We start from the raw sequence: 14,448 nt of genomic DNA, 5'->3' as shown, positions 1-14,448 counted from the left end.
ACTTCCAAGCTAAGCGCTTCAGCAGTACAAAACCACTGTGTCTTGCTTATTGAAAATACAGAGGGGAAAGTGAAGCAACAGGTCTTGAAACTTAAACCAAAAGGAAAAGAGAACAAAAGATACCAGGCCCATCTCCCAGTTTAATAAGCCAAACAACACTGACAGCTTGTTTACCCCACCCATATTGTTCAGGTGCCAACTATAGACCTTTCCAAAATAACACTTTATTTTACTCTTTTTTAAGAATAAAAAGTAAATTGCAGCTTCACTCACTATATTTACCACTGAAACAGAATCTCAGAAGTTAACAAGAGCAAAATAAAATCTTAAACAGTGTGCAACACCCACTACTTTGTGTGTCTTGAATGGGAATAATGAACAACAAAGAAGATGTATATTAAGTGCTTAATTTATCATCACTTCTTAGCAAATGTGTAGTTTTTAAAGGGGAGTTCCCTGAATATCCACTAATCTCCCTTCCTCTCTTTTCTTCCTTTCTAAAGAATGTGAATGCAGCTAATGAAATCATTTCGGAACAAAAAAGGATTTTCCCTTTCATTTTCCATCCCACACCTTTGTAACACATTTGTTTTTAGTTGATAAAAGAGGCTATTTGTTTATGACCAGAACAAGAAAAACCCATCTGATCAAAACTGAGGAGACCTTTTTTGTTTGTTTGTTTCTCCATTTAATCAATAAAAACCAAAATTTGCCAGTATCACTTTCCATTTTGAAACGTATTGGACAGCTCCAGGAATAAATATTATTCATTCATTATGCTCTCTACTGGTCTTCAAATAATGTTATTTGCGATCAATAATCACCTCAGATATGCTAATATAAACACAATTTGTTTTCATAATAATTAGCATGCTGCTATTCAGTGCATTATCAACAGTCGCATAAATTAATAGCAAATTCATACACTGGCTATGTGCACTGCAATTTGTATTTACGGAGTTATTACTGTCAGATCAAATTTTTATCTATTCTCAATTGTAAGCATTTAATTACATTAGTATTCAGACTATAAAACATATGAAGAGGTCTCGATTACCATTGTTCTTCCTGAGATGAAATAATTTAAGTCATAAATCCATTCTCCTACAGCAAGGAACATGCAAAGATTCACTGTTTAAGTGATGAAATGTCTGGGGTTTTCCTTCTGTTCTTATGAAATATCTTCACTTTATTCTCACTGTAGTGCACAAAACTTTCATTTGTCATTGTGCCTTTCATTTGCTTTGGGGTTAGAGGACTGACCCTTCATCTATTAGTTTATTTAAATGCCACTGAACCTTTTCAAGGATCTGCCCCATAAGTAATGCTACATTTCCTATAAATCAAACCCTGTAAAACATATCTGGCCTTCACATTTTGCTAGATTACCCTTTTAAAAGAACCTTTTTTCAGAGTACTGCCCTGTGTGTTCTGGCACATTTCACTTCCAGAAAGTGTAACCACAGTGGAAGTAACAGAGGAAACAAAAGAATTCTCTATTAGTCATTGCACAAAGAAGGATTTTTAACCACCAAAACAAGCCAGGTAAGTAATTAGGAGCCACCTCCTTTCTCCTTACCTTCAGGAGCTGTCTAATGTCCTGCAAACCCCTTTCCTTGATGTTTTTTTCTTCGGATGGGTTGTCTACTCTTGCAGAGACATTCCCAAGTAAAGCAAACTAGTGTGGCTACAATCCTTCCCCTTTACTCCCTAGTGCTCTCCTACTCCTGTAAAAGGGCACACTGGCCTTTTAAGGTTAGGCCCCAGTCCCTGGACTCCTGTTATTACATCGTCCCAGAAATAAGACATGTAAGATGGAGTTCCCAGAGGGACTGATAGGAACTATTCGCTGAGAGCAAGACCCCCTTGGGAAGTGTGATAGAAATAAGCTTCCTTTCCTCACAAGAAAGAGAGACCTGGGAAGCGTTGTTTCTAGAGGTAGGGCACCCCAGTCAGAAGGTGAGCAGGCAAGCAGGACTTCTGAAGAGCAGCCTGGGATGGATGGAGGAGATGGAGACTGAGACCAGCAATCTCAAACAGCTTACAGAGAAGGTGGCACAGCTGCATGCCCTGCTGGAGATGCCAAGAGGCAGTGGCAACAGGAAGCGGAGGTGGCCTGAAGGATACTGAAAAGCTCCTTGAGTTGAAGCTAGCTGCCATCAGCTTCATCTCCTAGCTGAAGAAAGAGGTGGAGATAAAGCTGTGGGCTCAGTCAGAGGATTCTGATCAGCAGCAGAAGCTGGCCAAGGAGGAAGCAGAGTGTTCTGCAAGCAGCTCACAGAATGGCAGTTAGCAGGCTTGAAGGTTGTTACAGGAATGCTCTATGTCAGTAATAGTTAACAGATAAGGTGCAGTAGGTATATAGCATGGATTCTGGGATTTGTAAAAGCAGTGACACCTCTTGTTGTTTTGTACTATAAATGGATTCCGCTGTGAAGCTCTTCACCTGGAACTCTTAACAGAGATTATTCAGCAGATATGGCTGTCTGTCCAGCAAAGAAGTGTGTCCTGCGGCTCAAACACAGAGGTTATGCCCAACAAAAGGAGTAATAAGCAACTGTTACATTGCTGGTGGGGCTCTCCCCCATCCCCTCTTGAGAACTACCGCCTTTATAATGCCTGGGCTGACACAGGATGAGGAATGCTGATGGGCTTGTCCTCAGAGAGCCAGCAGCCTGTCACAGCTGCTCCTCTTGCAGCAGCAGAAGTGAGAAATTTCAGCAGACTCTATGGGCTTTAGGCCTGAAAAATTTACCAGGACCCCTTGCACGGTAGCTAGGAAACAGTCCTATTCTCACTGCTGATTCTGCTTGCACTGAAACTTGGGGCCCAGATGACCCAGACAGCCTGATGTTACTGCGTGGAACTCATATTATCATTACTGGTAATAGGCATAGACAGACAGCAGGGAAATTTGGGCCATCTGAAGCTCCAGAGTCAGTATAGGGAACAGCAGCAAGAATACACTTCCTGGCATACTGCTGCTGGGCTGAGGCAGGCAAGCAGGTGCCTTGACTCCACAAAGCCATTTTTGGAATGGGGAAGTAAATCTATTTTTAATCCATGTCTGCCAGCCACCCCAGAGGATCCAAGAATGGAAAAACTTGAGAGCTAGGAGTAAAGGCTGAAGGAACTCCCCCAGAAACAATTTAGGGTCTTTGGATGAGAAGTGAAGGATGCTAAAGTCAGCTGAGGGTGGTATAACTTGGTAAGGGAATACTCAAGATGGGATGCAAGGCTGGGGGATGGGAGCAAGGCCGGGGGATTAAAAAACCTGGCTAGACATTTTGATTTTGTAAAGAAATCCAAAACACATTGATTTCTCATTCTTTGGAGCTTCGTTACAAACACTTTTCACAGCAATCGGGCAGAAATCAGCACTATGGAGGTCCCTTGTAGTTTAGTATCTATGAGTCCATAAATGATTGTCCAATTAATCTATCCAAAACTTCAAGGAACTTGTCTGGAGTTAGATTTATTCACAAACTCAATAATTGTGATCAGAAATAAAATGTTGGCATTTTATACAGCATAGTATATTTCACTGTTTTCTCTGATTTGTTTTCTTCTGTTGTCTCTCTCAATCAAAAATCCTTGTGCCTCCATTTCATTAGATACAATCATATAAAAGACATAAAGTAACATTTTCAAATGTGTCTCAAAATCAATGGGATATAGATTTCTAAGAGCCCCGGGCCAGATTTTTAAAGGCATTTAGGTATCTAGTGGATATTCAGAAGAGCCTAGAAGCCTAATGCCCACTGATTTCAATGGGAGTTATACACCTATGCACTTACAAAAATCCCATTAGGCACCTATCTGCATCTTTAGGCACCTAAATACCTTTTGAAATGTTTACCCATAATCACAATCCTCAATACTAGGGCTGGCTAAAAAAAAAGAATTCTATATTGTGAAAAATTTAATGGTTTCAAAATCTGTTTTTGTTCCTCATCAGAATTAAACCAAGGCTTCAACAAAAAAATAGGAGAGAGATTCCGGCCCCAGAATAACTAGTAGCCTGATAGTTAGGGCACAAACTGGGATGCCTGATTTAGAGGAAGGACTTGAAACTGGGTCTCACACATCCTAGATGATGCCCTAACCATTGGGCTATAGAGTAAGTCTCTGTCTCTGACCCAATGCAAATATAATTATTTATACAAAGTTGAACAACGGCAACAAGAAAGATTGAGCCAAGCTATTGGCTATTCTGGGAATGTTGTGTCTTTCTCTTTCACCAGGAATTCCATTCTGGACCCGAGAAATACTCTCGACAAAATTTTTGTCAAAACTGATAAATGTCTGTGAAATATTTTGCTTCCAGCATTTTCCAAGGAAAAATTTTTTTGTCAAAAAATTCCCAACCACTTCTACTTAAGAATTTACACTTCAAGTAAACAAGACTAACAGTAATTAGCAACCAGCTCACAAGCAAAATGTCCTAGAGCTATGTCTTAACTACCGTTTTTCAACTGTCCTAAACCGTAACCCATTTCCCATTGTTCAAGTGCTCAAGGCCTCAGAATGTTATAAAGAGCAAATACTGTATTCTAGAGCAATGCATTTCATTTGTATCTGCTTAAAGCAAATATGTACAGTAATTTTCCCACCCACATTAAAGCCACTAATTATACTATGAAGACTATAATGCATTGATTTCTCTTTTTCTGAACCCTAAGGGAAAAGTTTGTATATACCCATCAGTTTCCTAACCTTTTGTTTGCCCTTTTGTCCTAATAATGAAAGATACACTTTCATCTGTCAGTCTATAAAATAATTTTGCAATGAGTCAAGTCTGAGGAAATATGAAACCAAGAGATGGTTCAGGGCCCTGGAGGAAACAAGTAATATCTACCACTAACCCTCTTATTGACCTATCAGTAGCCTTAGACAAACAAATTAAACATTCAATTAGTAGGGTGAAAAATATACGTGCTCTTTGTTAATTTGGAAAGGAAGACTCAGTACTGACATGGTAACTCATTTAATATCTCACACAGTATCTGAACCACTGTTAGATAAATCCCATTCAGTTTCAGACACTCTGTCCTAAGAGGCAATTTGGAAGGAAAAGTCTCATACACAGGTCTCTGCAGGATATATTTACATTGGATTGGAGAAATTAGTCATTAGATTATTATTGATCTCTCAATTTCCATCTGCCTTGAACCCTATTCTATTTATTATAGTTCTGACTCCTTGATATCTATTCACTTTGACCTATCCCCCTCCCACCTTCTGTTCTCCCTTGCTCCCTCTCTTACTCTCCATCTTTAACTGATTTGTTTCTCTGTGTCTGCAAGCATGAGTTTATGTCCCCATCATGAAAAAGCCTCTCTCAGTCCAAACTGCCTATCAAACTACTGTCATCTCTCCTTTCTACCTTTCATCCCAAAACCTTGAAGGCACTCATTACCACTGCCTTGACTTAACCTCCTCCAACTCCCTTGTTGACGCCCCCAGTCTGACATATATCCTCTTTGTTCCATCAGAACAAACTTCACCAACGTCTCTGAGGTTCTCCTTCTCTGCTTTTTCCTTTGATAAGTCTGCTGTAGAGCTGCTCGGGAACTTAATGAGTAAAGTTTTTCATAGAAAAATCCCAGTTCATAAAAGCTGCAGTGTTTCACAGAAAACTATCAGTTTCAATGAACTTCTCGTGAAACGCAAGCAGGAGACCTGCCTCATTTCCTACCAGCTTGTCTGACAAGCTGCTGAGGAGCCCAAGCTTCCAGTGTGTGCAGATCCAAGGTAGCCCCGCCATGCACACTGCCTCAGACTTGGGGGACTCCAAGGTTTACAGTGTCCATGGCTTTGGGGAAGCCCTGTCATGTGAACTGCCTTGGGGCCAGGGACTCCAGGGCATCCAGGCGCCCTATCCCAGAGCTGAGAGCCTAGAAGCTCTGGGAACCACAGAGCTTGGGCTCCATGACCCAATGTCATATCAAAATTTTCAAAATGAAATGTTACAATTATTTCAAAACCATTTTCTTAGGGTCTCTTTTGACAATTGTTTCTCAATTTTAAATGTTCAAAAGGAGTTCAAGACCCATACTCATGAATGAAAAACAAAAATCAAACTGATTCTTTTAGCCTTTGGACAGGGCTTTATTCCACTATGGAAGTAAGGAAGTGTAAAACTCTGACTTCAGGAAACCAAGTACATTCATGTACTGACACGAACATATTTACAACAAATATGGAATCTTGTTATAATGAAAAATAAATAATAAAATTCCTCTTCTTCTTGTATATGGTACATAAACATTCTCCATAGTTGTGAAAGCACATTGAATTACTCTATTGTGATTATTGTACTGTTTCACAAAGATTCACGTAACCTCCTCACCCATAAATCATCACAACTGCCTCTTTTGCTCACAAGCATTTTCTTGTTTTTCATTCATATATTTTAACCGCAGAACAGCCTTTTCCCAATTTCTTAGTTGCATGTTTCATTATAACATTTTGACATGCAACTGTTTATTTCACAGCCATGATTTAAGATCATTTTCCTTAGGAAGAGAAAGGTTGTAGAACTCTTTCTCCTGAGTAGAGATTTTATTATTTAAATTCATTTGGATTTGGGGTTTTTTAAAGAATAAACTAGAGCTGCAGGTGGTTTTGTACATGGTTTGATGAAGTCAACTTTTCCTGTGAATTCTTTTGTTGTATATAAGGATCCTGGTTTAAATTTAGAGACAATACAGATACCTTATAGTTTACTCACAGTTGCAATAGTATACATTAGCTGACAAGGAGGTTTACACGGTATCTCTAACAAAGGGCACCAACACAGAGTTTCAGGAATTCTATAACTGGGACTTTTCAACTTGACATTTCATTTATTTGTATAAATGACTGTGGAGGATGGTTGAGCGCTAAAGTTAAAGAAACACTTAGATTATCACATTCTCAAATCATGAGTAAGAGTAATCAAATTGTCTAAATAATGTGAAACAGTCTTTTTTGGCATTCTCCTAATGTAATTATAGTGCCTAGTTAGTAATTTCCTCAATGCAGTAACCTCACAGGCAACAGAAATCTGTTCTCCATAATAAAAACAAATGGAAGGAAAAACAAAAGAAATTTAAAAGAAAAGTCTATTTGTAGGATGTATTTATTTGCTGCCCTCACCAACATATTTTTATTTTTAGAAGATTGCCTACACTACACCATTTGGAACAAACCCCTTTGGAGCAAACAATTACTTTTCAGTGAACAGAACTCCCAACGCCTATGTTCCTTCCTGTTTTGTTTTAATTAGGTTTGTGGAGTCCTTTGATCACACTTCCTCATTGTCAGAGTGGCACAAACTCCAGTAAAGCCAATGGGGCTACTTCCATGAGAAAAAACAGGTAAGGGTTTGAAGAATCAGCCCCATGGTGGGGAAATGTTCACCACTATCTTATAGAGTGTGAAATGGTCCATAGTCCAAGACTTAACAGATGAGTTTCCAGAATAGTTTGGGTAGCTTAAGTTTTCCTTTTGAGCTCTCGCCCTTTCCACCTTTTCACTTGGCCTTTCTGTGACTTCCAGTCTATCAGCACTGATGACTTCTTGTCTGTGATCAGCCCTCTGATCCCTGTGTTCCATTGATATGGTTGTTGATTTTCGCCGGGCTTCACGCTCCTCCATTCTTGACTCTTGTGTTTACTCCTTTCCCATTGTAATGTCAGCCTTGCCTAACCCCAGCTTTGGTTCTCCCCAGCAATCACTTCCTCATCTCCTTCTCTCAACTGTTATGATTACACTGGTTTGTTGCTAGTAACATATATTTTCTATCATGCTGACCTGCTATCATTGACACGGGATCGCCAATTTTTCTAAACCACTGATTGGATATCATTTATGTCACAAACAAATCTGTCAATTGGCTTTACTATTCAGCCTTCCCAAATTTAAACAGCTTGTTGATCCATGGCAACCTGCTTTAACTTGGCAGGTTCCTTATTTTTCATATTAACATGTGTTACAACTAGAAGGTTACTACTAAACTATTGTGGGTCTCCCTCTACAGATGGATTGATGATTTCACTTTGATTTATGGCTTATCACTAGAATATTATTAACAAAGCCTTGATATCTCATTCAGCCCCAGCCAGCATGTTTACTTGACTTGACAAAATCATTATCCACATTATCAGATGGTCCCCCACCTCTGCTACAGAATTGATATAGGAATTGAGATTGCCGACTACTTGGTGATCCATCCTCCTGATTGTCAGAGTTATGCTCTGTTGCTCATGTCGTACTCTAGTCATGTAGTATCCAGTGCCCATCACATTGCTTCCACACATCTAATCCAAGAACTATTTTGATCTTTCCACTCTACTTTATCTGATACTGAAGAGTCAACATCTGTATTTACAATGTCCAATGGCAAAAATACACTGAGATTATTAAGACCCAATGTACTCTCTTCATCTGTAGCCAACATAAGCTCCAGGGTAAATTGTATTTTCGTGTTACTTTATACTATAATGGCTGCCAAAAAAAGGTCAATTTAAGTTTAATTTCCACCTTAATTTGCTAAAACCACATACTGTCCTCGTTACTAAAGTAGCCAAGTCTTTCTGCCTTTTAACATAATATTTGCCTTGAACTTTCTGCTTTGAAGTGTACTTTACAAAGAATAATACTTTGTCATGATTATGTATATTGATTCCCATAGGAACTGAGGTATTTCTGAAAATAGACTAAATAAAAGGAAAAACTATAAAAATGAAACTTCAAAAATATTCTTAGATCTATCCCCACCAGGGCAGAGGGACATAAATATATCAGGCCAAAATGTTCTACAAGAGTGAGAATCCAACTGTAACACTGGTAGATCTGACAGCAGTATTTGATTACTTAAACTGTGATCAGGTGGCCAGTCTGTGGCTGCAAACACTTGTTTTTCTTTCATTGTGGAAGGCCTTGCCTGTATACTCCCAGGCCACAGCTACCAATTGCCTTGGCAGAGGGAGTAAACTGATGTGTTCACAGTTTCCAAGGAGACAGGTCAGCAGCGATGTCTTCCTGTTCCTTTTCTATTAAAGGAATAGCAGCTATTTTTACTAGGAATTTTGTTTGCCCAGTTTTAATTTTTTTGGATTAAGATGGGATGACACATGGTCCTCGTGAAAGTGAGATTCCTCCTGCTCCAACCACATTTATGAGCTTAAAGCTTTGGTCGCTGCAATATTAACTGCAGGGATAGTAAGCAAGACAAGACGTGCATATGGGACATCAGAAAATGTGCCATCAGATAGTTCAACTCCTCCTCTGCATCCCTCTTTCCTCCCCTATTTTATTATGATTAACAAAGTTCCATATCTCCAAACTGGCATGTAGGTCTTTAATGTAAGGGATTATTAATAATACTGCATTATGTTAATGGCATAAATGCAACACTTTATAGATTAGCAAAATCTGTTTGCCAAAGTCAGGTTAAGGAAACATGGATATATCTCCCAGTGTTTTGGCAGATACAAAATGACCCTTTAAAGCCTTCTGACAGTTTCTCCAGAGCTGGGAATGCAGCTAGTGACCTCTTCAAACGCCTTCAAAGAGCTTCCCAATCACCCAGACCTTGTTTAGAAAGTTTCATGAGACCCAAAAGATCTTTGGATAAACATGGCTGTACTTTTAACCTCTCACAGAAACAAAACACGCCATGAACAAGATTCTTGCTACATGAAATGCAAATGTTTTTAAGCACTGAATTAGTTACTAAAGAAATGCCTTATTATCTGAGTCCACCATTTGAAATCAGAACCCTTTCTGCTCTCTGTTTGTAACTGTAGACACTGAGAAAAGTGCTGAAATCAGTTGATGTGTCTAAGGATTAATGAGTTATGGCAAAGGAATCTGTTAAAGTTTAGGTTTATAGAACACTAAAATTTGAAGACACACACTCCTGAAACTGCTTCAGTGAAATCTAAAGAAGAATTATATTGCTACATTCCATAGTTACACTAGTTACAATAAAAATGCATACGGCATATCAGCCCTAGGAGCAATAGGCAGCTTTCACTCCACTCCCTTGATCCCCAACACACCAACCAGTTGTTCCAGCACTGGGGGAGTTTTTTAAATTGCTACTAGTATAGGCCAGTAGAAAATTAAAAGTTTAAAAGTGTTATTCAACTCAAACCATTTCCAGCAGAAGTAGGGGGAAAGAAGGTGGGGGAGTTGTTTTATTTTGTTTTCCTTTGGGGCGGGGGTGTCTTCCTTTTTGGTGTTTCATTTTCTAAAAACAAAGACCTGTGAAGTTAAACTCTCATTCGTGCCTAATTCTGGGAAACTTATTTTGAGAGTCAGAGGTATCTTGCTCAAAGCTTTAGAAATTTTCCCTTCTTTTTAGTTAATTTAAAGAGGAGACTCTCACGAAAAGACTTAAGACTTCGTGCTGCCCCGTAAGAGTTAACTGTTAGCAATATCCTCCATGGTCCAAATCTCCAAGAGAAGTTGGGAGGGGTCTTGTGAGGGAGCAAGTACATTACCAGGGACACTAAAAGGACAGTCTGCAGACATGTATCTTGCATGTCTCCCTAAGGAAAACAGAAGCCACTTCATGATTTCCTGTGGGACCATTAGGGAAGGAAGATGAGAGAAATCCTTTCCCAAGGAAAGGGATCTGAATCACTTCACCCCATGCTCCTTGCTGCTGGGTTTGAGCTGAGTGGGGCCTGAGTGCACAGAATGAGGAGTGAGCCAGTCTGACTGGTATCAGAAAGGTCATAGCTGCTGACACATTTCATGGCAGCTGAGGCATTTCAGGTAAAAAGGGTTATGGGACTGGGGGATGCTTTGTAACCTGAACCACCCCAGCATGGACACCTTATACACTTGCTGGCTAGAAGCAGAAATTTCTTCCTTCAGGTTGCTACTTACCCGCAGTTCTGTGCCACTGATTCTGGCCTGGTCTCAGTGAAGACAGCTTCCTTGAGGCATGCTGAACCACCTTGGGGTGGACCTCATCCACACGCCGGCTGAGAGCTAGGTTCATTGCCGCTTTCTCCACTCTCTCGGCATGGACCTCAGACACATGCTCGCTGAGAGCTGGATTCACTACCGTCTTTTCCACCCTCTCAGCAAGGACCTCTCCCCACTTGCCAGGTGGGAGTCTGGATTCACTGCAGCCTGCTCCACTCTTTCAGCATGGGCTTCACCCATTCATGGCTGGGAGCTGGGTTCATTGTGGCCTGTCCACTCACTCAGTGTGCACCTTGCCCACACACCAGCTAGGAGCTGTGTTCCTGCTGTCATTCGTCTGTCATTCTGAGTCAAACTCTCCTCAGAAAAGCCACAGAATTTTTTTCAGAATTTAGCAGTTTTGAGAGAAACCTGGAAACCAATGAAGAAACAGAGATTTAGTCACAAATCTTTTTAAAATCCTGTAAAAGTTCTGCTACAAAGGGAGACCTGCAGTCTGCTGTGTGTGCTGTTGGAGGCAGAGAATTCTAGAGAGTTCCTTGGGGGTTGGGGAGACAGCAGCACTAAGCCTGGTCCCAGAGCAAAGATCTGGTCTGTCCCCAACTGCCAGGAAGACAGGGAATACCTTGCTGTGAAGATTGTCTGACATGGAGGGGACTGAGAATGATACATCACCTATGTATGGGTGAGGTTGACATTATGCCCATAATCTTTGTTGCTGTTGAAAATCCATTTGTGAACTGTTTGAGTAAGTCATCAAAGCAAACAGGAATTCACGAAAGAGCCCCTCAATGTATTGAATCACAAAATGTGCCCAAATTCAAGGACATGGTGTATATATATTTGGTTCTGTAACACAGCATGTTCCATCCCCATTCTCTAATGCCCCAGAAACCTTTCAGAATCTGTCCAGTAAGTAGGAACATAAATAAATTCCCCCAGAGTTGCCATCACCAACACTAATACAATCTCATGTAATGAAGTATTTACAGAGCTTCTTGCGCTTTAGCCCTTTCCCATATAGCCAGGGAGGAACAAAGGTCTCCCTTTTTTGAGATCTCAATGCATACTGGCCTCAGCTTGCCCAGAGACTCACCTCCTCACCTCCTTCCTATGTCTTCTTTTGTACTCTCATCTGATGGCTAAATTGATTCATCATCCCTCCCAGCCTGATCAGCTAATTATCTGCATATCCCCAATCAGCCTTCTCCAGGGGAAATGACTGGTGTCTAAGTGATCAGAGTGCTGGCTCACCAGCTAGCTGCCAACTGTCTGTCACAGACACATATTCTGCTGTTGAAGGGTTGGACTGCATATATACTACTATAATTTTCCTGAGGAAGGCCAAATGGCTATACACTTAGCTGACTAAATAAAAGTTAGCCTGTAAGTCTGCTGATTTTCTTACAAGTATAGCATATTAATATAATCAATACTTTCTATGTTTTTCAGATAAGAGAACCACACCAGATATGTTCCACAGAGTAATAGAACCGTCAATTAATATGAAGAATCTCATGAGTGCTGAAGACAGAATTTACTCCTGACTTGGTGCTAGCCTATGGAATTCACTCCTGTAAGCAATTAAAACAGAACAAAAACCCTCTGCATACCTCAACACTGTCTGACTAAATGCAAATTTAATCACTTGATTTAGCTTTCCCTCAATAATTTAGTCATACACATCCTTATACAAAACATCCACACACTCACAGACATAAACATAAACAAATGGATGAAAGAAAGCTGATGTATGAATTGAGCTATTTCTCCTGAAGACTGGGAAAGAAGAAAGCAAGAGAGAAATTGTAATTGATATGTCTACTTTTAAGTAGCAAGGAAGCACTCAGATCCTATCACAATAGGGGGTCATATAAATATATGAAATGAGATGAGGTGGATGAAAGCATATATGTGCACAAAAAACGCAAGCATAAAATTGTGGCTATAATGGATAGCACTTCTCAGAATCAGGCTCCTATCCTACATCTCCTGCTTAATCTCACTTTTAGTAAGCTGCCCAGAAACAATACTTGATATTCTTAAGTATAAGTTAAACTTTAATATGTCTCTTTCTTCTACATTTACTGTGCTCTAATACTCAACAAATTGGTTACCACCAGCAGTTAACTAATTTGGTTGTCAGCAGCCTGAGGTGAAGCTAGTACTTGCATTTCATTTGTTATTGGTTGCAATTGCCTATTTGAACATTAATATAGTCATTTACTGACCATTAAAGTGGTTATATATGTTTAATTATAAGCCTGTGGCTTCAAATTACATTTCTACAAAAGAAGTTCATTCCTGTTCTATGAATGGTAAAATTAGCTATAAAATGAAACTCCAAATTGTTAATGCATTTAAGCACACTGGGAATCTGATTCCTAAAGTCTGAACTATCCCATTTAACCAGTGGCTTCCAAAAGGTTATTTCTGCCCCCTCCCCTTTAAGTTACAGGTATGTGGTGAGTGTTTCAACTGAGAAAACAACTAGTTTTTATTATAAGGATTGTATTAAAGTAAATAATAACAACATCATAGTTTTATATTGTTTTCTGCGAATGAGTAAAAATACTCCTTGAGGATTTTTTTCCCCCATGGCTGCATGATTTGCCAAGTGTCTTTAGACAACCAGATAGTTTACAAAAAAGTCAACTATGGCAGCTCACTGAGTGGTAATGGAATGGACCTAAGCAATTTATGGCACAAGTTTTGGAGTTGATATAAGACATTTGTGACAAAAGTAATTGCAAAAAATATATAGACTATTGAGTGATACAAAGGGGCACATGATCAGAAGGGCAGCTTCCCTTTTTTGGGCATAAGTTATGCCTGCAAAATGCATGTCCAGAGTTAAAATGGAAATCTCGATCCTTGTGCAGCTAGCAAGAGGTGCAAATGCTGAGATTTGCACCAGCAATCCATTCTGTCCATATCAAAATACTTGCATGAATTTTGGGCATGCTGCTTCTGCCTGTAAAATGAAAGGCCAGGCCTTAACACAGCTAAAAATATACCCCCAAAACATTTAATCCAATAGACTTGATCCTTCATATACAGGAAGTTAAATCAATAAGTCCCAGACCAAGAGTCAAATAATGCTCACCTTACTCCCATTATTAGCTCCATTAACTTCAAGAGGTATCTATAGAATTATTCAGAGGACTAAAAAAGCATTGTTTGGAACTAAATGTTTAGGAATATGATGCTGGTATTAAGACAATGCCAATCATGGGCTGAATGCAAGCCTTTGAAAAGGTAACATACTTACTTGTGTATTTTCTATACCTCTTTTTTCTATTCATAATTTTTCCCCTTTGATCTGTGGATGTGATCTCTTAACCCTGTTAAATCGTTGTTATCAAGCTGTTTGAATGCAAAAACATGTTTGGCTCCTTACCTATCATTAAGGGCTTGTATTTAATATATTGTGTTTTCCTTTTATTTTGGTAGGTTATACCAAAACTCAGAATTACTGAAATATTAATAAAAACAACGAGGAGTCCTTGTGGCACCTTAGAG

At 39.5% G+C, this 14,448-nt stretch overlaps 2 long non-coding RNA genes across 2 annotated transcripts in view; one reads left to right on the top strand and one right to left on the bottom strand.

Moving 5' to 3' along the window:
• The window catches only part of LOC123349453, a 96,576-nt gene extending 85,150 nt beyond the window's left edge, over window positions 1-11,426 (bottom strand). The window contains exon 1 of the long non-coding RNA XR_006573541.1: window positions 10,885-11,426. This is a non-coding gene — a long non-coding RNA (uncharacterized LOC123349453). The remainder of the gene's footprint in view (window positions 1-10,884) is intronic.
• Window positions 3,176-12,853, top strand: LOC123349454. Its single transcript, XR_006573542.1, has 3 exons — window positions 3,176-3,208; window positions 7,271-7,361; window positions 12,379-12,853. It is a non-coding gene; the product is annotated as an uncharacterized LOC123349454 (long non-coding RNA).
• Window positions 12,854-14,448: the final 1,595 nt, after the last annotated feature.

The sequence above is a fragment of the Mauremys mutica genome, chromosome 14 (assembly GCF_020497125.1).
Source record: "Mauremys mutica isolate MM-2020 ecotype Southern chromosome 14, ASM2049712v1, whole genome shotgun sequence".
In the NCBI taxonomy this organism is placed as follows: Eukaryota; Metazoa; Chordata; order Testudines; family Geoemydidae; genus Mauremys; species Mauremys mutica.
This window is presented reverse-complemented; position numbering and strand designations above follow the sequence as displayed.